We start from the raw sequence: 25,318 nt of genomic DNA, 5'->3' as shown, positions 1-25,318 counted from the left end.
GTACCAAAGAGGATTTAAAGGCTCAACCAAGTCCACAACATGCAGAGTAAGGGAAGTACCATCTACCTCAAGTAAGTCCAGTCGACGGCCGGTAATACAAACCACAAAGAGGCCAAGGTCGAGGGATCGGCCCAGAACATTCCAAATGACACAACTTGCGAGATATCACAGGAAGTCATGACACACCATAAGCTGTCTTCTGCCAAACATGAAGACCTGAAAATATTTCTCCACCCCGAATATGTCTCACAGGGCAAGTGGGACATCCTTAATCGATGCAACCTTTTAAAACTTTGCGCCAGTATCCCAGGTCTAGAAACCATAAATACAACAGACATTGAACGCATCTCCTTTCTGTCCCCAGGCCCAGGCGAGAGCAACGAAATTACAGAGGTGCGTTTCTTTAACCTAGACATGGCTCAAGCGTTAAAAAGAAGCAAAGAACAACTGGAAAATTGGGGCATAAAGATCACGAGCAGGCCTGTTCCTAAATATCCAATGTTCCTGAAACACAGCTATTCGAAGCAACAAACCACCACGCAGGATTTGGTCGCTCAAAAAAAAATCATCATTGAATGACCTATTTCACCCTCGGCCACCTGCAGCGTCTATTCTTCATGGAACTAACAGTGGAACAAAAACAAATCCAACAAGTGACGGCACAATCAAAGTAACTACAACCCTGGGCCAAGGACATCAGTCTTGCTCATTTGAGAACAATATCAGCCAAGAATGGCCATGGATGCCAAGGGCCTTAAATCATAACTCCTAATGCCAGCTGTTTCAGAAGTAAGAAAACCTTACAGTTCCCGCAAACAGCCCCTTCTAATGTTCAAAGTGTAACAATCATGTCTTGGAACGTAGCAGGGATTTTAAAGCTACTACAAAACCAAGCGATACTGTTGTTCCTAGATGGAGTGGACATAATCAGCGTCCAAGAGACGTGGGCTACCAAACCAACATCAATAGGAGGATTTGCGGAACACTGTAAACTAGCAACTAAGGAGAACATATTTGGTAGACCATCTGGAGGTATCTCGATATACACCAGGATTTCACGGAAAATACAATTTACAGAAATAAAAACATCATCAAACAGGCTTATGGCAGGAATCCTGAAAGGCTTATCAACAAACAAGGGTCCTTTAATGATACTCCTATTTAATGTTTATTACAATCCTCACGGGCCGGGAGACAAGGACAAGTTGCCTGAGTTAATAAGTCATATAGAAAACCTTCTTCTGCAGTACGCACATATAGAACCAATAATACTTGGGGATTTTAACACACATAACATTGGGGTTAAGGTAGCACTAGGTCCTCGCTCTACGGCCACTGAGGACTTTAATGCCCTTATTTCCTTTTACCAGCTGTCAACAGCTCACTCTCTTTTCTTAAGGGACACCCCAGGAGCCCTCTTCCCACTAACATACAATGACCAAACTACTATAGATTATATTCTATTAAGCAGCTGGCTACAAAACTGTATGACAGACTACAAAGTTGACCAACGCAACGAAAGCGACCACGCTGCACTAACAATCACGTTAAAACTTACAGTAGACAACTGTTACACTTTACAATGCGCTGGGTAATCAAACGGGGATGAACTGTTCACATTGCCGCGAAGGATCAAATGGGGCCCAGTGTCAATTAATAAGTTTGAGATATGGAAAAAAGAATGGGCAGACGGGCCACAAAGCGACAACCATGGGGGCGCAATGGAAGAATGGGTTTACTTTGCACGCAAATTGCTAGTGCTACTTCAAGGAGGTATAACAACTAAAACCCCTCCATATCCTTGGCACAACTTCGGACACACTCCTGCAATTAAAGAGAGTGCAAAACAATTAAGACTCAAACGAAGGTTCTACCAGAAAACTGGCAGAACAACTGCTAAAAGGCTATACCAAGAGGCAGCAAAAATCCACTCGAAGAAAGTTTGGGCAGCAAAACAGTCCTGTATTGAAGCTAAATGGCTAAAGATCTTTGAGCTATTGAGACCCGGTAAGTCCCAAGAGTTTTGGCAATACCTAAACTCCTTAAACCAAGGAGTCAACCTTAGAGAGAATGTTCTTGACGCTGACACCTGGGCAGTTCACGTGAAAAACTTGTATCAAGAAGAAGGAAGTACAACTCCTCGGAATTAAGACCCGAACGAGGTTGGACGCCCTATTGTCTGCACCCATTCTTTAATAACTGTGAACCACTCGGATTTTTCAGAAAAAAAGGTGGTTAGCACAATCTTAAAAAAGATTAGGCTCAATGGGGCACCAGAACTAAACGGGCTGCCGGGCTCCCTGTTCAAGGAAGATAGAGACTTTTGGACAGAAAAACTAACCACGCTATACGCTGAATGCCGATTCCTCGGGGACGTACCTGACTCTTGGAGAGGGTCGCTATTGCACCCAATATACAAGAAAGGACCAAAATCTAACCCTCAAAATTACCGCATGATTGCTCTGCTTGACATCGAGGGCAAGGCTTATGCAAGCACCCTTTTGGTGGAACTTTCAAATTGGGTCAGCAACGAGGGCCTCTTGCCATTTTATCAAACAGGGTTTAGATCTGGAGCATCAACACTGGATAACATCATAGCACTTTCATACCTCGCACAGAAGGCTGCATCACGAAAATGTCGACCGCTGTTCGCAAGTTTCATTGATTACACGGCAGCCTTCGACGGGGTTGATCGTTTGATTCTCTGGCAGAAGCTTGCAAGCTGGAACATTGAGCGTTCTTTACTACAAGCTATTCGATCACTATACTCAAGAACTTGGGTCAGAATCAAACTTTCGACATCCTCGGCCACAGAGAAAATTGATACAGACCGTGGCCTGAAACAAGGATGTGTATTAGCTCCGATGCTGTTCAATTTATACACTGCGGACATGGGCCAAGCCCTGATTAGAGCATCACTAGCAACATCGAGGATCAGTCATACTAAGATCCAACTACTCCAATATGCCGACGACTTGGTTCTCCTTGACCACACCAAAATTGGCTTACAAAAAGCTCTCTCAGCCCTTGCAAATTACAACGGAGAGAACAAACTGACTGCCAACCAAAATAACAATCTTTGGGCACTACCCGAAAAAAAACCTGGCAAAATGGAGGCTAGGACAGCTGACTCTGGACTACATCGCACACTACAACTACTTGGGAGTTTGGCTCACTGAAACCGGGTGCCCTGGAGTTCACCTTGACAAAATACGCACAAAAGGAAAAAGCTTCACCTACGCCCTTGGCAGGCTCTACGCTACGTTACATAGCCCTACTACAACTGCAATTCAAAGAGTCTTGAGGTCGAAGTTAATACCATCACTTAACTATGCACAACTGGCCTTCCCAGGGAAATTAACAAGTGCTCTAGAAAAAATCCATTGCTCGGCATACAAAAAGATATTCCATCTACCCGCATGCACCAGAAACAATCTAGTGCGGTTAGAATTTAATTTAAACCAACAAAAACTGGAAGAGATGGCTGCCCTGAGCAAATACTTTTTTCTCATCACGATGGCAACTGAGAACACAATGAAGTTTATCTTAAAAAGTATCTTTCCGGAGCCAGACAACCCCTGGGCAACTAATCTATCTATCGCCAAAGAAGCTCTGAGTCTCGCAGTGGAAAACTGGGACCCCAAGATAACCAAATATACCGCCATCAAAAGAGCGATAAAAAAACAGGTTCGCCTGTGCTCTCGTACCTCAGACCTAAAGTCACTGGAAGTCAGAGGATTCCATGAAACCCAAAGCCTTCCACATACAGACCACAAGTCTAAATTCCATCTTACACAATCAGTGGGAAGACAAGCGCTACAAAGGATCATAGCGTTCAGGTTACATCCTCTCCCCCTTAAAGAACTTTATCCCACAAAGTACAGGGCACCCGGAGTGTCGGCTATGAAAATATAAACAGAAGAGTTTGGCCCACATTTTACTTTGTTGCCCGGCTTTGGGCTTGGAGCGCAGACTGTACCTCAAGCCAATTTTATTACAACAAGGGATCAGGACAGTAAAGGAGGCTGTGCAACATTTGTATACACTGGAAACAGTGAAACACAGGGCCACGTTTGGAAAATTTATTCAACAGACTCAACGGAAATTGATGGACTCTTCCAGCTAAATAATCAGGTCAGTTCTTGGACTGAGGTATTAGCCTGTCGAGACTGCACAGCTCACCCTATTAAGAGCAGCGAAGAGTGCGGGCTGAGAGCAAACGGACTAATGATCTCTATATTTTAATGACTCTTCTGTTAACACAGCCTATGGTTTTAACTATTTAATCTTTTATACTAATGGACTGTGTTTTATTGTCCTATTTTAATGGTTTTGAGTAACCAGAAATAAAATGTATTCATTCATTCAGGTCGAGGAGAATGAGTAGGGAGGACACACCCGTATCCAGTGCGTGGTGGATATCATCAACAATTTTTAGCAATGCGGTTTCAGTGCTACAGCCTTTATGAAAGCCGGATTGTAGAGGGTCAAGAAGGTTGAAAGTGTCAATGTGTTTGTCCAGCTGGAGTAGGGCATATTTATCAAGGGCTTTGGAGAAGAGGGGGAGGTTGGAGATAGGGCGGAGGTTGTTAGGATCGTCAGGATCAGCTTTAGGGTTTTTGAGAATGGGGGTGATTTGACCAAGTTGAGGGGAGACTACGGCACACCCCGAGGTATGGGAGGAGTTGATGATATTGGTCCAGTAGGGGACAATGACATGTTTAAGATCTTGGACAAGGTTAGAAGGGAAAGGGTCTTTTGTGTGAGAAGACGGTTTTAGTTTAGACAAGATATTAGAGGCTTCAAGAGACAGGGAGGAAATTATGCCACGAGGCTTTGTTTTTAAGTTGCTGGTGGGCGGGGTTGGTTTCAGGTATTATTGCAGCAGGAAGGAGTGGGGATGAAACAGGGGGCAGTGTGGCTAAGGCAGGGAGTACAGGGGCGGCTTCCAGGGTACTCTGTCGGTTGGGAGGGGTCTGAATTTGTGCAAAGATTGATCAATCTTGCCAATTTTTTCAGATAAGTAGTTGGCGGGTAGCGAAGGTTTGTTCTCTAACAATGTTGAACAGTTCTCTGGGTCTATATTTGGCACTTGAGAGTTGCGAACAGAAAAAATATGCCTTTTCATTAAAGATGTGTTTCTTGTAGGAGGATCTGGCAGCTCTGGGGAGGGCAAGATGGGAGGGAGAAGGGTCTAGTTTCCAGGTTCTTTCAGTCATTCTGAGAGCACGTCTTTCTATGTTGAGGTCTGAGTTAAACCAAGATTTAGAGGGGATTTTTTTAGTTTTAAGTTTAGACGGAGCTATTTGGTCTAGAACCTCAGAGACCGATTTATTGAAATGCTCGGTGAGCTCATTGGTGTTAAGAAAAAGAGGGGTGAGGCGAAGTTGAGCTTGGAGTTTGGACTCTAATACTCCTGGGGGATGAGATCAAAGTTTCAAATTAATTTCACAGTTATGGTATTTTTCGGTGGGGGGATCGGGGCCAGGGGGAGATTGTGAAAGGAATGAAGTGGTGGTCTGACCAGTCAATAGGGATGATGTTGGAAAGGGAGGCCAGGTCATTGTTAGAGATGATGACATCAAGAATGGCACCTTTAGAGTGAGTGGGTGAGAGGCAGAGTTGTTTGAGGTTGTTAATCTCTAGGAGATTGGAAATAAGTCTAACTGAGGGGTTATCTTGTTCGTTCCAGTGGAGATTAAGATCTCCAAGGAAGAGATTTTTGGAGTTAGAGAGAGAGGATTGAGTAAGAAGGTTGGATAATTTGTTTACAATGTGAGGAGTGTGGGGAGCACCTTGCACTTTGAGTTCAGCACTGAGGTATTCGAAAGTTGAGTAGTCAGTATTCTTGGCAAGAGAAAGTTGGAGTTGCTTTTTAAAGATTATAGCTATTCCCCTTCCTTTTCCCACTGGTCTGTCCTATCTGATGATAGAGTAGCCAGGGGGGCAGAGTAGGTCAAGGATGGGTGATGAGTGATCATTCAGCCATGTTTCAGTGAGGAAGGCGATATCAATAGCTTCACTCAAGATATTTTCAGAGATTTCGGATGCATGGCAACCGGACGAGCGGCAGTTGACAAGCATACAGGTTAGTGGATAAGGGATCGTTTTGAGGGGGTGGGAGTAGATGGTGGTATGTTGCCGGGGAGTCTGGGGGAGTTAGGAGAGAGGGGGATTCGACTAGCCCCCAGGATAACTGGAATGAGAGAGTGAGGGGGGAAGAGATCTTTAGGCGGTGTTGAAGGAAGGTGAGAGATTTCACATGTATGGCAAATGGTCGAGTGGCCATTAGCAGGCATACAGGTGAGGGGGTTAGGGTAAGTTTTGGGGGGAGAGCGGGAGTGGATGGTGGTACGTTGAAGGGGAGTCTGGGGGAGCAGGGAGAGGGGGGATTCCACTAGTCCCCAGGATAACTGGGATGAGAGAGTGAGGGGGAGAGATCCTTAGGCGGTGTTGAAGGAGGTAAGATTTGCAAAGGGCAGAGACGTCGGAGTTCGAGAGACCGTTCAATGTGCAATGAGGCCTATGAGTACGGCAGCAGAGGGGAGTAGTTCCCCAGTGTTTGGGAATAGTGACCTTTTGAAAGCCAGAGTAGGGAGAAGTAGAAGTAAAGTATGGGGCTCTGGGGTTGAGGGATATACGTTGTTTATAATCCTCTCTAAGCAGAGAGAGTTTGGTCACTAAGGTAGTTATATTTCGGTCAATGTTGATGAGTGTTTGGGTAAGGAGGGTGAGAGGGGGAACAGAAGGGGCAGGGGTGGGGAAGGGTGTATTTTCAGTATTGGTTGGTAGGAGGGAGTTAATGTTCTGGAAGGGAAGGGTGTCGGGAGTAGGTGAGGGATGGCAAATCATGTCGAGGTATGGGGAGGGGTGTGGAGGAGGGCGGGGAACTGAGAGAGGAAGGAGAAAGTTTTGAGTAGAGGGTAAGAGGTTGAGATGAGTGTGGGGAGAAATAACATCAATGTTGGGAGAAGGAGTGTGGTTAAGAAAAGGGAGGGTCGGAGAAGGGTGTGTAATAGAGTGAGGGGCAATGAGGGGTATTTTGGTAGTATAGCAGGGGCAGGAGATGGGGTTGGGAGTTGGAGAGGTGAGAATGGGAGTTGTCGGCAGTGTTATTAGAGGGTGTGAGATTTGGTTTGTTCATGAGCAGGAGATTTGGGGAGATGCAGATTGAGTTTGGGATGTCAAGGGGGATTCAGGAGAGAGCGATTGATTAGAAGTAGAGGCTTGAGAAGGGGAAGAGAAGGAGAGGAGAGGACGCGAGGGGTGTGAGGAGGGGTACCATCAGAGTTTGGGGGAGAAGTGTGTTTAAGAGGATAAAGAGTAGGGGGAAATGGGCAAATAGAGGGAAGAGCAATATGGAGGGCACATGTGGTTTGGGTGTTAGAAATGGGGTTATGAGTTTGGGGGCATTGGTTATTAGTATAAGTGAGGGTAGAATTATTGGCAAGCGTTACACCTAAATTACACCTGGTTTTCAGTACCCCACACTAGACATTAACTACTAAAAAACATGAGCCACATGTGGAAGTAGGTGGTTCCTGTAGAGGCAGCTGCACCGGACACCTGTTCTCCAGGAAGTGGTTTTGCCATACAAAGGCAGAGGCTTGTTTTTACTGGCAGTATAAAAAACTAGACAAGACTGATTCTGGAAAACAGATATCTTATCCATGAATTAGTTTCCACAAATACTTCAAATATATTATAATCCCAAGTTGATTAATGAATTTAATATCGGAGTAATTACCTCCAATTCCATTTTTCAAATTGCAAAGACCCTTGGGCTCGCCGCCATACCCTTCCTATTCCGTATTCCTCACAACCCTCTCTTGTGTTATTTGGATGAGAGTTCTACATCGACTCTCTCTGTTTACTCCCCCCTACACTTTTGTATTTTATATGTTTTCCCTGCCACCCACCACGTCTCTCACCTGTTTTCAACAATTCCTACTCCCCTACGTAAGTCATCTCTTCCCTGAAGCCCCTCACTACCACTCCTGCCATTAATCCTCAATACCATTTTAAATCTGTACCATCATTTTATCCCAATACCCATTGTTCTCCTTATCTCCTCTACCTGTTAAGTTTGTGGTAGACGTAAAGCAGAGACTCCTGCAACTCCGATTTTAATAAATTACCCTAGAATCTCACTCTGTCCCTTTCTTTTTCAAAAATACTTATTACACTTACTGTTCCTTAGTACTTTAGTATTATAAAATGGTTTAGCTTTAATTGTGTTTCATATAGCTGCCTGATATGCATTGGATACTTGGTATGGTACAATACAGGTTTTTACACATTTTAGTAATCTACAAGAAAAGAGATTGCAAGTCTGGATCAAGAGAAGGAATTACATTTTGTTTGTATTTCATCAAATGAAGTGCATATGCAATGGCAGAGGGAGTCTTGTGTATGAATCAGTCTTCTCACAAAACGGTACAGCTCTAATAAATCATCCTCTGCGCTCTGTTATTTCCCCACTTTTCCAACTCACCTCCTGCAGACTGGGGATGGTTTCAAGAAGAAAGACCTTGCAGGCTGAGTAGGCGTCAAAGAAAAGTGTGACTAGGGGAGCATCTACAGAGGCAGCAAACTGGCCTGCTAACATCTCAATGACTGAGGAAACATTAAAAAAATCACAGTTAAAGATCAAAGGCTTAAGTGTTGTATTTTTCTGCACATTCACCACCTTGCCTGGTAGGACATACTGAACAAAAACAGTGCAATGTGTTTGCTGACAGCAAATGATTTTTTGCATGAATTAGACTCAATTCACATAGGTTTTCTCTGACTCTCATGGGTCATGTAATGGTATCCATTTCAATCCTACATCCTATTGTACTTTTGTAGCATTCTAGATTCTAGACATTACATGGTAATAATTCCACATTACTGCAACTCACTGTATTGAACTCAAAAGACTGAAAGGACGAATATGTATCACCAGGGTGCTTTCTACTTAAAATTTTATGTGGTTAACAAAGAAGTGTTGGTTCAGGTATCACCAGAGTAAAAAAAGTGGTGTAATGATTTTGCACTATTTTGCTCCTCAGGAAGGAAGAAACTGAACCAATTTAATCTCATACATCTGAATAAACACTGATTCACTCAATTTTCTATTTTAAACATAACAAAAAGTGTGGACTCAAATTTCCCCCTTTCCTGTCCTATTATTGTAAATGTTTAGTTGGGAGCAAAACTTGCTTCCTGCATTCTCTATTTTTTAAGTGGTAAAAAGGGTTAAAATATATTAACTCCATGATTTGCACCATTCAAAACTATTACTTAATATGGTGCTTAGTTTGCAATTGTGTGAGCTGTAGGTTGCAGCGAGAGGTCTGTGCCAATGAAATGAACAAATACCTCTTGAAAATGATGCACGGTTTATGCAGGTTTTAATGCTCCTCTTCCTATGGAGGTAATTTCATAACTTAAGACCGGATTCTGGGTTTGTCAGATGGGTATCCCGTCACACACGTGATGGAGAACCGGTCCGTCTAATTACAGGTACAATTCGATATAAAGGACTTGTAATAAGTCCGCGGGAACAGACGTAAAGTTTGCAATGGAGCAATTTGTCCACCAAACTCTAAATCAGGCCCTTATATTTTTGTTACTAAAAATAATAGGTTTTTCCTGGCGGTGTGCTCTTCAGACATGAGATGTGTTCCCCTTCTGACATGGCAAACTTGACACAGCAGCTCAGCATGCAAGTTCAATTGGCAGATGTACTAGAAAGTAGTGGAGTTACACTTTATGCAGACCAATATTGCAGTTGAATTCTGATTTGGGCCACAAATGTGACTTCAATGCAGATAAGTTATCAGTTGTTAAAAACTATGGGATGAATATGGACTATTATTCTCTGCACCAATCAGACATAAGAACTTGCATCTCTTTGCATGAAGGGTGCTATCTGCAAATGTTACAAAAGGGAACTTAATAAAGGTGTCCTTTCCCCACACTCCCCCAACCATCATACAGAACCCCACCCTTCCACCAGCGCAGGTACACACCAAGGCTAAACCAATATTTCTGGTTGACTGTAGAAGCAGTCTTCATTACAGGATAGAAGGTTCTGAGAACCAGACCCAGGTGTGATTCAATTTCTGGTCCTGCAAGAGAAAATAAAAAAAAAACATTATTAATGAAAAGAAAGACGAATACCAACTTAAAATGATGAGTGTGCTACAAAGCTCATGTGTTTGTTATGATACATATTGAAAAATAACTTGATGCATGGCTTTCTAAATTTTCCACTCGGCAGCAAATGAAACTTCAAACCTCCGAGGTAAAGGGGAACCAAATTTCACCAGATTTGATATAGGAAAATTGGCGCCTTTCTTTTTTTGACAAAATGACTGCAACTCCTTTTTAACATGGCTCTCACAAGTAAGACCTAACTACAATTTTTGCATCTTGGTGCAGTTGATGAATTTCTGCATCTACAGCAAAGTTTATACTAACTTTGCAGGAGAAAGCAAGTAGGGCGTTTAGCCAAAACATGCTCCAGGCAAAGCAACTTTTTACAGCTCATATAAGGCAATCAGCCTTCATCAGTAAGCAGAAAAGAAAGTTTCACATTGTCTTTACCCTGGATTCCCTGGATTCACTTGCACCTTTTTATAATGGTGATGCAGGAGAGCGGAATTATAGCAGGGTTGCTGCATTTTTACAGAAATCCAAAATCCTTGTACGAAGAAAGGCTTCATAGTTAAGTAGTTAGTTGGTGTAGAGCTGTTTAGTTTTTAACTATTTTTTAGCAAGAGACATAATGAAACAACACTTGTAAGGAACATCTGGTGCAGGTATATGTGCTAAAATGTGAAACTGCAAAATGAAAGGACTAAGAACGACAACAAATCTAAAACAATATGTATCATTTTAACATAATAACCAAAATAGCAGCAATACATCTTTGTCCTACAAGAATTGCTGTCGGTGGACCTATATTTAAGATGCAACCATTCACTTCAAAGGCCTGTTGCTGGAGCTCCATATGTGAAGCCTCCTGATAGAATTAGCACTGAGATGTTTGTTTCTTTAATGAGCACTGTCTGGAAAGTAATCATCTTAGAGTTGATTTGCATAACCATTATGACATGGGGTCGCAACATATAGTGTTGCTGTTATATTTTATTCCTGTTCTTAGTCAATTTCCTCACAAATTAAGTGTTTCAACTATGTGGGTTGAAAAGACAAAGTCATGGGCTTCTATTCTCCATGCCACTATTTGTTTGAAACATATGTAGAAAATAGCTTAAATATACCCAGTGTGACTTCTTTCCACTTTCAATTTGCATAGAAATGCAATGCTAGTGATTTACCCACTTTCAAACACCACTGTAAAATGTATTAATCCACCATGGGCTAATACAAAATGTGAAACACTTTATTAGAAAGAAGAAGCCATCATCTTTCAGGGCATGCTTCAAAGCCAACTATCTGTGTATTTGAGTGGTGTGATGACATGAGCCAAAGTCAGATAATACTATCTGCAGCCAGACCTAAAAGCAATGTAGAATCTGTTAGATTGCCACAGATCACAGTGTTCCACAACAACATAGCATTTTTTAAATTACCGTATTGAATTGTCATTTGATGGATGGCCCAAAACACAATCTCTTCTTGAATAGTTGGCACCATGAATAGATTTACAATCCTAGAAGATATTGACATCGGTATCCCCTTGGTAAGAGCAATTTGACACATTAAAGACATCCTTTCAAGTTCAGCAGAATTCTCCTAAATATGTAGAAATATGAAATATTGGTCATTTAAATGATTTATGACAAACAAGACGAGATAAACAAATCCAAAACAAGAATTAAGTACAAAGTATCAGGTATGCAGACAATATTGTGAAACAGGAGATGCCTAAACACATCATTAAGGGCCTGATTATGAGTTTGGCGGATGGGATACTCCGTCATAAATGTGATGGATATGCTGTCCACCATATTACAAGTTCCATAGGATATAATGGAATTGTAATATGGAGGACAAGATGTCCCTCACGTTTGTAACAGAATATCGCTGACTACCAAACACTTAGGGCCAGATTCACAGAACTAACTTAAGACAAAATCCTAAACTTACTACCATTTTGGTCCTCACAGAAGGCACTTACTCATTTTGGTTCGCCAGGATGTCAGTGGACGTTACTTGAGTTGTTACATTTATTTTGGTACCTAGAGTTTCCTTCTAGGTACAAAATGGTTGGTTGATGGCCATCCTCGGTTTGACAGCCGTTTACCAAACTTTGTGAGACATATGATTTGGAGGGTGGTGAGAATGACTGTGGTGGTGCAACGGTTGTTAGTCAGTATGTGTGGTATAGGTAATATTGTGAGTTAAATAATGTGAGTTTGAAATGTTGGTGGCATTGGTTGATAAGGAGAACATAGTGTAAGATTTATAGGATATCTGGTGTAGGTGTTAGTGTAAGGCATAGAAGGAGAAGAATTGTAGGTGCTGGAATGTAGGCTATTTAAAAGTTTACAAAGGCATGTTTCTTATTAGTGGATTAAAAACAGGGGTCTCCAACGGGTTGATCGCAAGTTACTAGTAGCTCGCAGGCTGCTACTGAGTAGCTCACATATGATAATTGCCTGTCAACAAGCTTGAGGATATGCAGGTGCCATACAGATGACAAAGCTATTTAAAACACTGTACCCGTTTCTATGATTTACTCAAAAGCTGAGAGTGCTGGATGATGCAGAATACCCTTTTCTGAAAAATAATTTCTTCTTTTTCTACTTTCTTTCTAGCCTTTCTTTCCTTTTCTTTCTTTTTTCCTTGTTTTCATGTCTCTTGTTCCTGTCTTAATGTATTTTATTCCCTCTTTCTTACTTTCTCTTAATTTCTCCTTCTTTCTCACTTTCTTACTATTTGTTTACATTATTTCTTCCTTTCCCTCTTTTGTTGTGCATTCTTTTTCAGTTCTCTTTCTTTTTGGCAAAAGTTTCAGATTGCCATATTTCTTTCTTTTTTTATTTCTACCTCTAGTTTCTTCTTTTCTTCCTTTTCTTCCATTTCCCCATTCTTTGTTTCATTCATATTTGTTCTTTCTTCTCCTATTTCAATCTCTTAATTGTTTCCCTATTTTTCTTTGCTTATTTCTTTTCCAGGCTAATTCTTTCTTCTTCACCTTTCTTTCTCTCCTTGTTTCTCTTAGTAATTATTTTCTTTGTTCTTTCATTCTTTCTTTTTTCTCCCATGTCTGTTTTTCTCTGTTTATTTTTCTATCTTCCACTCTTACTTGCTTTTGCTCCTTCTTTTTATTTGTCCTAACTCTGTCTTTTTCAATGTCTTTCTTTCTCCTCTTTTTTCTCTTATTGTTTCTTTTTCTCCCTCCTTTCGTTCAGTCTTATCTTTTTTCTCTGCCTTCATCTTTCCTCGTCTGTTATTTTTTTTTCTGTCTTTTTCATTTCGTTGTATTTACTTATTGTTCTTTTTTCTTTCCTACTTTCTTTTCTTTTATTCATCAGCTACTGGCCTTTTCTTCATCTACTACCGACCTTATCTCTTTCTTTCTGTTTTCTTCTAATTTCTTTCTCTATTTTTTTCTTTTAATTCCTTTCCATAGTTTTCTTGTTGTCTTTTTTCTCTTAACTTCTTTCTTTTTGCTTTCTCTATTGTGCTCTTCATTCTTCCTACTTCTACTTCCTCCTTTGCCATACCTTCTTTCTTCCCTTCTTTTCAATCATTTCTTTCAAGGTTGGTTTCTTTATCTTTCATTAGTTTTCTTCCTTAATTTCATGTCTTGTGCTCTTTTCTCTGATTATTTTGTCCTCATTAGTTTTCTCCTTAATTTTGTTCCTTTTTCATTTCCTATATTTCGCTGCCTCTTTCTTTTTTATTTTTCTTTCTTTCTTTCTTTCTTTCTTTCTTTCTTTCTTTCTTTCTTTCTTTCTTTCTTTCTTTCTTTCTTTCTTTCTTTCTTTCTTTCTTTCTTCTTTCCTTTCTTTTCCCCTCATTCTATCATTCTTTCCTTTTGTTTTTTTTTCTTTTCTCTTCCCTGTAATGTTATGGTATGTTAATGAATTTGCAAAGCACTTTGCTGCCCCAGCAATAGGGCATCCCAGCGTTAGTTCCAGGTCATATCGTGGTAGTAGAAAAGGGGTTGAGAAATAGGCCAGAAATTCCCAAGTCATCACTGCCTTCATGAAAGCCCAATGATTCTGGATACTCCTGATGGTCACCGGGAGCATGTTTGAGAAGGCCAGTGCTTTATCTCGGATCGAGCGCCCTCCTGCTCTTGCTCTTCTGACTCGGGGGAACAGATGCCAAGTTTAGCTCTGCAGAACACAGCTCACAACTTGGGGCTTACGGGAATAATACATTGATAAGATAGGGGAAGTAAGGATTCTGTGTGCAAAGCACAGTGTCTTGAAGTGGATTCTCTTATCCACTGGGAGCCAGTGCAATATGGGAATAAATGTAGCAACTGAGCAGAATCTAGGGAGTGCGAATAGAGTTCGCACTGCAGCATTTTGAGCCCTCTGAAGTTGTTTGATACCTGTTTTATTAGCGCCCAGATAGAGAGAGTTGCAATAGTCCAGTCTAGAGAGTAAAGTAGACTAGATAATGATCAAGGACAATGCACCATCTACCCAGACACTCAGATTGTTTTACAGCCTCCTTGGGCAAAGGGGGGACCCTAGCGAGGTGCGCCACCAATGATCGCCCCCATATGTGGGTATCTCTTCCTAAAAGAAGAATCTCTGATTCGTTAGCATTTAGCTTCAGACAGTTGGCTGACATCCAATCCGCAACGACCACCATATCATCATGGAATTTGATCAGACTCTAATTAGAGTTGTTGGAGAAGGAGATCACGAGCTGAGTAACATCAGCATAGGATACTAATGAGAGCCCCCTGTCTTTTGCTACCACCACATGAGGCTGTTTTTTTTGTGAAAATTTCTTTATTATCAGCATATAATCACTGTAACATATCCAATTCCAACACCCTTTGTTGCATACCATCCGTACAGTGTACATATCATTATATAACCATCAGTTCCATTTTCAATTTTCCGTTTGCATAGTGGTTCAATAACCTTCCCAACTCCCAAACTCCCTCCCTACCCTCCCCCCTCAGCACTTTCTCAATCATATTAAATCTCAAAAGCGGCGTTGACCCTTCCCTAGCGTTCACATAATGTCTTCCTTGTATTTCTATCTCCTTTCATGAACATAATCAAGCAATATATATCTCAGCCAAGGTCTGCATCTTGGTCAAGGGGGGACCTCACTCTGGGTTCAGTGATCGTGCGTGCGTGGCTCTCGGCACAGGCGGTGAATCCCATCCCTGCCACGATCTTGCACCCAAACCAGCACAGAATCTAAGCATCGTGGTCTCGCACTCCCTGTTCAAACTCTATCAAGAGAGCGTTCCAGTCCAAGGAAATGGGTGTTTTCCTAAGGCCTCTGCACTCTTCCTTGAGTAGTTCCTGTCCCTCTGCCTTGCCCCATCTCTCCACCTCCCCACTCCATGCCTCTACGTCCGGTGGCCTAGCTGATTTCCATCTCATGGCTACCGCCCGCTTTGCCAACAACAATACCAAATCCACAAATCTAGTAGCCACACTCCGTTTTTTCTCTTTGTGACCCAGCCCCAGCAGACAGTAGGAAGCAGTTGTGTATGGCCTGCCTGGCGCTATCGTGTTTAGGATACGGTGAACTGATCCCCGATAGTATCCCAGTTTAGGACAATCCCAAAACATGTGCAGGATGTTGGCATCTTCCTGATGGCATCTGGGGCAGGTGCCGGCTGCGTCTGGGAACATGACCCGTATCCTGTGAGGTGTTAAGTATGCCCTATGTACCACCATGAGTTGAATGAATTTAAACTTTGGGTTGCGGGACACTTTCTTAGGCAGCTTCAGTACTCTTTCCCACTCCTTATCGCTAAGTACTTTGCCCAGGTCGCCCTCCCATCGCAATTTGAGGGGCTGCAGAGAAACAGCCCTGCCAGTGCGAATACCGTTGGTCAGCCATTTCGTCAGGTGACTACCCGTGCCCATGGTTATCAGTGCATTTGTGTCAGGTACCATCCCATCCGGTGCCCAATGTGTTCCTATATATCGAGTTACTTGAGCGTGTTGTATAAATAATGCTGCTGGTGTGTGGTGCAACCGAGTGAAATCTGTGTTCGTTAAAATCCTGCCTTCCGAGTAAAAGTCCCTGATTTCCACTACCCAAGCATCGTGCCAGGACCGCAACCTCCGCTCCGTCAGCGTACCCGACCCCAGGGGGATGCCCAATAGCTGTATCGAGGGCGTGTATGCTGTCCGTCTGTCTGTATACCTGACCGCTCTCCTCCAATATGCTACAGCCAGTTTAAGAAGGGGCGGTGCCGTGGATGGTATCTTAGCCCTAGGAAGTAGTAACCGGTGTATCTCCCCTCTGCCTCTATCCGCCTCCGTCATACTTAGTTCCTGTAGGTTGCGGCCCGCGAGCCAGTACGCCAGCCACAGAAGCTGACACGCACAGCTATAGGCAAACAGGTCGGGCACTCCCAGCTCACCCCCGTCCGCTGGGAGCTGCAGTTTGGCCATGCTTATACGGCGTCTGCCTGTCCCCCATACCAGCTCTGCCAGCAGCGAGGTCAGGGTCCTAAAAAGGGGCATTGGCACCAGTACCGGTAGGTTTGTGATAAAAGTAAAGGAGCCGCGGCAGCACCACCATCTTTGAGATAGCCACTCTGCCTGCCACCGACAGAGGTAGGGTGTTCCAGAACTGTACCTGCCGCTGTAAATTGGCCATTGCCTTGCCTAGATTGCCGTCCAGCAGATCTTGTGACTGCTGATATACCTGGATACCCAAATATTTAAAGGTCACGGGCGGCATCTGGAAGCTGTACGGTGGGAATTGGACGCGTGTCTCTGTCACCAGACCATGAAATCCGAACCCGTATGATTTTGCCTCATTGATTGTGAGGCCCGACAGCTCTCGGAATTCGTTAAAGATCCGCAGCAGTGGTTCCATCGGCCCGTTCACATCCTTGAGAAAGAGCAATATGTCATCTGCATATGCCGAGAAGACATGGTGAGTGCGGAGTCTAGTAATTCCCACCTCAGCCGCAACAGATCGGACTTTCACTAGGAGAGGCTCGAGAGCGATTATAAATAAAAAGGGCAATAACGGGCATCCCTGTCTTGTGCCCTTTCTTATCTCGAACTGTTTCGATATACATCTGTTGGTCCGGACCCGCGCCGTGGGCTTCCAGGATAGTAGGGAGACCCACGCTATATAGGCCGGCGGGATCCCGAATCTAGTCATGGCCGCAAACATATAATCCCACCTAAGTGAGTCAAAGGCCTGTCGGAGGTCCAGGGAGATGCAGCCCTCCGCGTCCCTGCCCGCACCATCCGAGGACATCAATTGACTAAGGCGCCGCAGGTTCAGAGCCGTGCTCCTGCCCGGTACAAACCCGCATTGGTCGGGGTGAATCAAGTCCGGGTCATAGCAGGAGAGCCGCGTCGCCAGGATCTTGCTGAGGATTTTAGAATCTGTATTCAGAAGTGACAGAGGCCTGTAGTTTTCCGGCTGCAAGGCATCCCTCCCAGGCTTCGGAAGTGATACAATGAGGGCCTGGAGAGTCGTGCTCGGCAGCGCGCTGGTCTGCAGTGCCTCACCGTACAGTGCGTGAAAACGTGGGGCCAAGAGATCAATGTATGCCAGGTAAAATTCCGACGGGAGTCCGTCGGTCCCGGGCGCCTTATTCCTCGGCAGAGCCCTAATGGCCTGCCTGATTTCCGCTAGTGTGATAGGTTTCGCCAGGTCTGCACTTTGTGCTTCGCTCAGTTGGGGGATACATAAGTCAGAGAAGAATACTTCTAAGGCCTGATCCGAAAGCGGGCGTGTGGGCCATATAAAATGGAATAATATCGTTGGAACGCAGCATTTATCTCCCGCTGATCCTGCATCAGTTCCCCGACTGCACCTCTGACTTCCATAATAGGGGCATTCGTCGGGGTGTCTTTCGTCAGACGTGCCAAAAGCGTACCTGCCCTATCCGCCTGCTTGTGCTGCCGCGCAGTGTATTCCCTGTACTCCAGCACACGCATCTCCTCCAAGAGTTCCGCATGTTGGATATGGGCTTCCTGTAGCTGCGTGAGAGCGCCATCCGTGCCAGCGGCTTCGTTTTCCAACATCGCCAGACTATCCTCCACTGCCCTGAGCTTATCCAGCACCATGTGTTTGATGCCCACCTTGGTGCCCATCGCCACTCCGCGTATGTTAGCCTTGAAGGCGTCCCATTCTATCTGTCGGGAGCTGGCCGTGCCTGAGTTCTCTTGGAAGTAGCGTGTGCTGGCGTCCAGAAGGGTGGACTTGAATACTGAGTCCTCCAATAGACTTGTGAACAGCCGCCACGTTGGTATGGGTGTGGACAACCTCCCCCCCTGTATAGACAGTTCCACTGGATTGTGGTCCGACAGTGTCTTACCCATGTGCTGCACATTCACAATGTAAGACGTAAGCGCCCTGGAACAGAAGATACGGTCTATTCTGGTGTGTAGCTTATGCGGCGGTGAGTAGTACGTGTATTCTCTATTCAATTTGTTAAGGATCCGCCAAGCGTCGTCCAATTCCCAACCATCCGCCCACTGTGTCAGCGCTATAGCCTGCTTTCTGCTCTCTGTTGCATGTAGGGGGGGGGGGATCTGTCTAATGTAAGATCTAGTACCGCATTGCAATCACCATCGATAATCCAGTTATACTCAGCCCAGTCCACTAACACTCTGCCAACGCCCACAAAGAACTGTGCCTGATCCACATTCGGAGCATACAAACTACCCAGCACGGCACAGTCACCATTCAGCATCCCCCTCACGAACACATACCGCCCCTCCTTATCCACCCTTGCTTCAGCTGGCTTAAAGGGGACTGAGTTCCTGATCCAGACAGCCGCCCCCCGGGAAAAGACAGAAAACGTTGTAGCGTAGAGCTGGCCTTTCCATTTCTGGGATAATTTAGTGCCCTCCGTCCCATTCAGATGCGTCTCCTGGAGATACGCTATGTGTACCTGTCGCCTGTTCAGCTGTGCTAGTACCGTATGCCTCTTATGTATTGAACCTAACCCCGCACGTTCCAAGAGCAGACCCTATATGTATTAGGAGACGTCATAACCCGAATGTGTCCGTCTTGAGCCAACGCCTTTAATCTCAGCAATGCTGACCACGTAGAGTAAATTTTGAGTGCTGTTTTTACGTACATGACCCCAACTGCTAGGTCCCCTCCCCGGAACATGGAGGACCAAACCATAATACCCAACAGGGGTAGAATCGTACTATGACCGTGCATGAGCCTGGGGGTGTGAGCCCAGTCAAACGGCCACGACAATTGTCCAAAAGAAAGTCTCGTTCCCATAGTCCCCTACAGGTGCAACAGTTCCAGTCCCTCAACTTCCCCCGTGAAACAAGGAGAACATCCATTACATTACCAAACCCGCTGCCCCAGGACCAATGTTCAGAAGTCCGCCGCCATCTGCGCCGTGATGTGAGGAAATAACTGCAGGCTTCCGTCTGTGTCTGATGCCGCCGCATGAGAGCTGGCCTGGCTGTTCGAGGCCGTTCCAGTGGTCGCATCATGTTCCGCCAAGGCGTTTGTTTTCAGCAGCGCCCCTTCCGTCTGGACTCCGTCACCACCTCCTGCCAATCTGTTATCCCGGGCCGCCTCCGCCGCCGGGGACTAGGGGCGAGCCCGATTCGTGTCCTGGACATCGGACCTCTGCGTCTCTGGTACCTCCTGGCCGCCCCCAGGGGACGAGATCGGAGTAATAGCCACCTCCATCCACTCCGAAGCCTCCTCCGGAGTGTCAAAGAAGTGGGTTTTGCGGTCATAGATGACCCTGAGGCGTGCCGGATAAAACAAGGCGTACTTCACATTGCGGTCTCGGAGAGCACGCTTCACGCCCCAAAAGGATGCTCTAGCCCGTTGTACCGCCTGCGTGAAGTCCGGATAGATGGAGACCGTTTGGTTTTCGTATTTGATAGGACCGTTCTCCCTCGCAGCCTTCAGTATCACATCCCTGTCTTTGAAGTGGAGTAGACACGCTATCAGAGGGCGAGGTGGAGCACCTGGCCTCGGTGGTCGGGGGGGGCACCCTATGCGCTCTCTCCACACTGTACATCTGGGTGAGCTCCGCAGGGTCCACAACGGTCTTCAGCCATTCTTCCACGAAATGGGTAGGATTCGTCCCTTCCTTGCGCTCCGGCACACCCAAAATGCATATATATTGTTGCGGCGGGAGCGTCCCTCAGCGTCATCCACCCTGTCCCGCAATCCCTTTATCTGTTTCTCCAAATTCTCCAGCCTCGTGGAATGTTCCGTCTGTTGCGGAATCACGTCCGCCAGTGCCAATTTGTGCTCCGACACTTTCTCGGCCAGCTTCTTATGGTCGTCCTTCAGGAGCGATAGTCCTGTCGACATCGTGTCGATTCGTGTCTCAAGAGCCTCTCTGGACGACCTGATCTCCGTTAATATGAGATCAAGTTTGGCCTCGTGGGCATCAACGCCCGTTGGTGGGACTGCTTCCTCATTGGAGGAGGTCAGCGGATCGTCTGAAGTGGAGTTCTGTGTCCCAGCATGGGGAATCCTGTTCCTGCCCATCTTTCTCCACAGCGGTGTACACCACAGGTCAATAAGGAGTCGCCTTCCCTGGCCTCTCACGTGTCCAGGCGCAGTCACAGACAGTCCGTTCCTGCCACTTCCGAGCGCAGCGTCGTATGTCACTCCGCAGCAGCCTCCACACCTCGCTGTGGCCTCCGGGCAATGGGACACAAGGGTCCGGCCGCCTCAAATGTGTAACGCCCAGAGTCGTATGCGTAGGCTCGTCCTTGCTGCCCCGGCACCACCCTCTCCACCCGGGGGAGCCAGAGCAGTGCTAATGTCAGTGCCGTACAAGCGTGGAGCGGGCCACCAACAGCTCAGGGCGTCCTCACCTGGCAGAGATGTGGTTCCCGCAGTGTCCGTCCCCGCTCAGGGACCCGCATATGCAGCTGCACCTCGTGTCTAGTGGCGCTCAGCTTGCAGGAGTCCGCACTCCGGTTCTCTCCACCCTGTCCGGGCAGCAAACCTCGTCATCAAGGCTCACAGGCAATCTCCGTGGGAAGCTGTGCTGCGCTTCTGGTATGGCCGGCGAGCACCACCGCAATCCCTCCGGGCGGTAGGAGTTCGCCATGTAGAACACCACCAGTGTCTAATGGGGAGGCAGACAGACAGTTGTGGCCAAGAAAGCGCCGGCCCCATGCACTGACCGGTCCGTGGCGTGCCTGCTACTGTTCCCGCCGATGGGGGGGGGGGGGCAGAGGGGGGGAGGGGTGTCGCCCAGCAAGTCCGGCACCCCAGCGGAGGTCTTCGTCAATCCCCCCTGTCCTCAACGCGTACTCCCCCGCCTCCCGTACCTGCTACAGAAGACCCCGGTGCCCTGGGGAGAGTGCTGCGGTCATCCGTGCTGTGGTGCTGGCTGCGGGTCCTCCCGGAGGTCTGCCGGACTCGTGCTCCAGTTGCAGGGCAACTCTGCACCACAGGCACCCCTTCTATGTCACTCGACCAGCCAACGGGTCCGAGGACGGCACCCCACCTTTTAATGACCGGCCGCCCCGGGTCATCCACCGCCGTCACAAGCTCTGGGCCCCTCACCAGGAACCAGGCCTCTCAGTCAATATGGCGCCCGGCCGTGTCAGCCCCCACTAGTGCGTGCCCTCGGTGGTGTCTGCAGGCTACCCCTCTCTCCACAATCCCGGAGGGGCAGAAGACCTTCCGTGCAGGTCACAGCCGCCGCGGTCCTCCAAAGCGTCAGTGTGCCATTTTCAGCCCCGTGGCAGGTCGGCAGTAGTCCGGCCGGCGTAAGCCCTCCTCTCAGCGCCTCTGGACCCGCCAGACACGTCTCCAGTTGCGTGATGGCCAATCGTGGGTATCCGCCGTGACCAGGTGCGCTAAATTTCGGATGGGATGTCCAGCCGCCACTCGCAACTCCTCCGCGGCCGGCCCTGTGCCACTTCCGGTCCGCCTCTCCCAGTGCTGTGGGCCGCGGCTTCCATGCTGTTCCAGGCCCCGTTACCTCTGGGGCGCCGCGGCAGGATGCGGGCTGCGATGTAGGGCTCACAACTCTCCGAGCCGGCCAACAAGGAACCGGACAGCAGGCTTACCGGATACAGGTGAGAGGGTAGGGGTCTTATGTCGGAAAACAGGATTTATGTCAGGATTATAGGGGATTGTGGATGGAGCAAACTCAGCTCACGTCCACCATGTTCGGCTGCTGGCCACGCCCCCCCACATGAGGCTGTTTATAAAGGCTGTATACCCCTGGGGCTCAGAGCTGTCCCTGGGGTATACTCCATGACATACAGTGTGCACCTGAAAGCAATAAGGGGAAGAAACAACCTGAAATGCTCTCTCTGAATGAAATGACGTAAGCCAGGTTAGGGTCGAACCTCCAAACCCTATCTCTTGTAAGCACCGCAAAAGGATCTCAAGTAATACTGTGTCAAACGTGGCACTTAGATAAAGAAGGAATAGAGTAGAAGTGTTGCCTTCATTTAGGGAGTCCCGCAGATTTTCAGTACCCCCCAACAGGGCATATTCGGTATTGTGATGGGATCTAAAACCATTGGGAGTCCAAGATTTCGATGGACTCCACACATTTGGTTAAAATAGAATTGATGTAAAATTCAATAGTTTTAGCCAGGCAGGGAAGAAGGGACATGGGATAAATGTTTTCTGGTTTAGATACATCCAGAGTAGTTCTTCTCTTTTTTCCCTCTCTATTTCACACTTTTGGCGTTTCATGAGCAAAGGGACACAACTTACCCACAGGGACCCCAAATGTAAACCTTTGTGATACATCTCCTATTCTATTAACACTTTAGGGTCCCTGTATCTGGAAAGAGTTACTCTAGGGTATCTAGGTGCAGTGTTTACGTTATTTGGCCTCTGTGTGCCTTTATCACTCCTATATTAGACAGAAGCTCAGAAAAGGGTGAAGTCACCTGAATTAACGAGTGTTGATGGCAGTGTAGACTGCATGTGGTGGTGAAGGAACTATATGCTAGCTAGTCGTACCTGATGTAGTTTGTGTTGCAGGTGTGTAGAACAGCAAACATTGGGATGTAGGTTTCATGTATGTTGTAGGTATTGAAGGTGCGGTATGTAAGTGCAGTGTTGGTGCAAGTTAGAGTTTACCTGGTGGTGTCAAATGTCCCTAAAATGTATCAGAGTGGCATGCTTACACTAATTTGCATTGCATCATGGTGGCCAGTACACTCATTTTATAGAGGCAGACCATTCTCCATGGTTCCTTCCTAGAGACACTCTTTAATATCAATACAATAATTCATCCCTTTGAACTCTAAAATACCACTACACCAAACTAAATGGCCCGGAATGATAAAACAAATACAGCAAAAAAAAACAAGATGATGGATAGGGTCAAGACTGATTTGCATATGGCCATGTCTAAACTGGGGTGGCTTGGTGAGCAAAATAACGATGGATTACACCCAGATCTGTTGCTGTTCACCCTATGTGAGAAGGGTATGCCCAGACGTGGGTCCCGTGCTCACTAAGCCACGGGAGTCAAGCTATCCTGGCTGAAGACGGCTGATAGCCTGAAACCGGTCCTAGAATGCTTGATTCCGGTCCAAGGAAGACATGGCTTGGCAGTTCGGGCTGGACTGTTCCCATGAGGCACAGGGTCAAGACTGATTTGCATATGGCCATGTCTGAACTGGGGTGGGTTGGTGAGCAAAATAACGATGGATTAAACTCAGATCTGTGACTGGGGGTGAATGTTTTGCCATTGTGCAACATTCCGTCCATCATCTTGTGTGTTTTGCTGTTCACCCTATGTGGGAAGGGTATGCCCAGACGTGGGTCCCGTGCTCACTAAGCCACTGGAGTCAAGCTATCCTGGCTGAAGATGGCTGATAGCCAGAAACCGGTCCTAGGATGCTTGATTCCGGTCCAGGGAAGACATGGCTTGGCAGTTCGTGCTAGACTGTTCCCATGAGGCACAGGGTCAAGACTGATTTGCATATGGCCATGTCTGAACTGGGGTGGCTTGGTGAGCAAAATAACGATGGATTAAACCCAGATCTGTGACTGGGGGTGAATGTTTTGCCATTGTGCAACATTCCATCCATCATCTTGTTTGTTTTACTAGAATATCTTTGTCAGAATATTGTCTGGCATAAATATTCTGTACTAAACATTGTTGATAGAAGTTATCACAACATTTCGGTCAGGATATTGATGTCAAATGACATTCTATATGTAATATTCCAATATATAATCCTATTAAATATTACATTCCCACCCACTGTAAAACTAAGTTGGTGCTCTCTTTTCAAGAGCTGTTATATTTCTTGCAGCTCCCACAATATCACCAATCCTGTGGTACATCCTACAAAATCCCTTCTATTGCCACTGGGTAATTAATTAAACTTTTTCATGTCAGGAATATCTTGCTATTTGTTAGTGCCCCATTGGATCTCCCATGCATTTCTTCAGCTGGGCTCTCTACTCACATCCATTGTGGCATCAAGATAATCATCCTGTGTAAATTATTTCAGAACCTCTGGGAGAACCATCTGTATAACCCTGTTAACAATACAATGGCACATCTGCTGGTTTCCATACTGACTACAGATCACAACAGAACTATTTGGGATTCTAAAGGTCTGACTGGATGATCAGTAGTAATTCTGCTTTGCCACACCAGTAAAGATGCAGTGTTTTGCAGCTCCTGCCCTGAAGCTCCTGAGGTTTCCCAAGATTGAGTGAATAATTACCATCTGTCGGTGAGAACCTGTTGCTTACCGAGTACTTCAGGATGCTGTCCAGAGTGTCAGAAGTCACCAACATGTTGCTCTCTGTCAAATCCCTTTGAGTGATGGTAGTGTACATACAATGTACAATAGCTAGTTCCTGCAGGGGTGTTAACTGGGTAAAAAGCACATTTTATGCATCTGAACAACAGGGTCAATCAGGAACTTATTCACAACCTGCAACATACTATAAAATGCTTATCACAAAACCTATATCTGAAGACTTCTGCCTCCAACTCTTTTACCTATTCTACAAGGAGATCTATGCCCCTCATGTATACCTACCACTTTTGTTTCTATCTGTAGGAAGGATAGGGTGATTGGCTGGAAAATGGGGAACATTTATTATAAAATGGGAGGGATTTTGGAAAAGGTAAGGGGGTAAAGGAAGGATTAAAGAGGTGTTTAGGTAGGGACAAACACCTACCCATAAAAAGGTAAGCTTGTTGATATTCACAAACTGTACTTACTTTATTACT

The 25,318-nt window shown here is 45.8% G+C and overlaps 1 long non-coding RNA gene across 1 annotated transcript; it reads right to left on the bottom strand.

Annotated features, from left to right (window-relative positions):
• Nucleotides 1-10,016: 10,016 nt before the first annotated feature.
• On the bottom strand, nt 10,017-24,874 carry LOC144782922 (uncharacterized). The gene is made up of 3 exons (XR_013601315.1): nt 24,832-24,874; nt 11,583-11,745; nt 10,017-10,115 (listed from the first exon to the last, which is right to left on the bottom strand). It is a non-coding gene; the product is annotated as an uncharacterized LOC144782922 (long non-coding RNA).
• Nucleotides 24,875-25,318: the final 444 nt, after the last annotated feature.

Source organism: Lissotriton helveticus, chromosome 9, assembly GCF_964261635.1.
Source record: "Lissotriton helveticus chromosome 9, aLisHel1.1, whole genome shotgun sequence".
Taxonomy (NCBI): domain Eukaryota; kingdom Metazoa; phylum Chordata; class Amphibia; order Caudata; family Salamandridae; genus Lissotriton; species Lissotriton helveticus.
The sequence above is the reverse complement of the archived record's forward strand: the minus strand, read 5'-3'. Positions and strand labels throughout refer to the sequence as shown.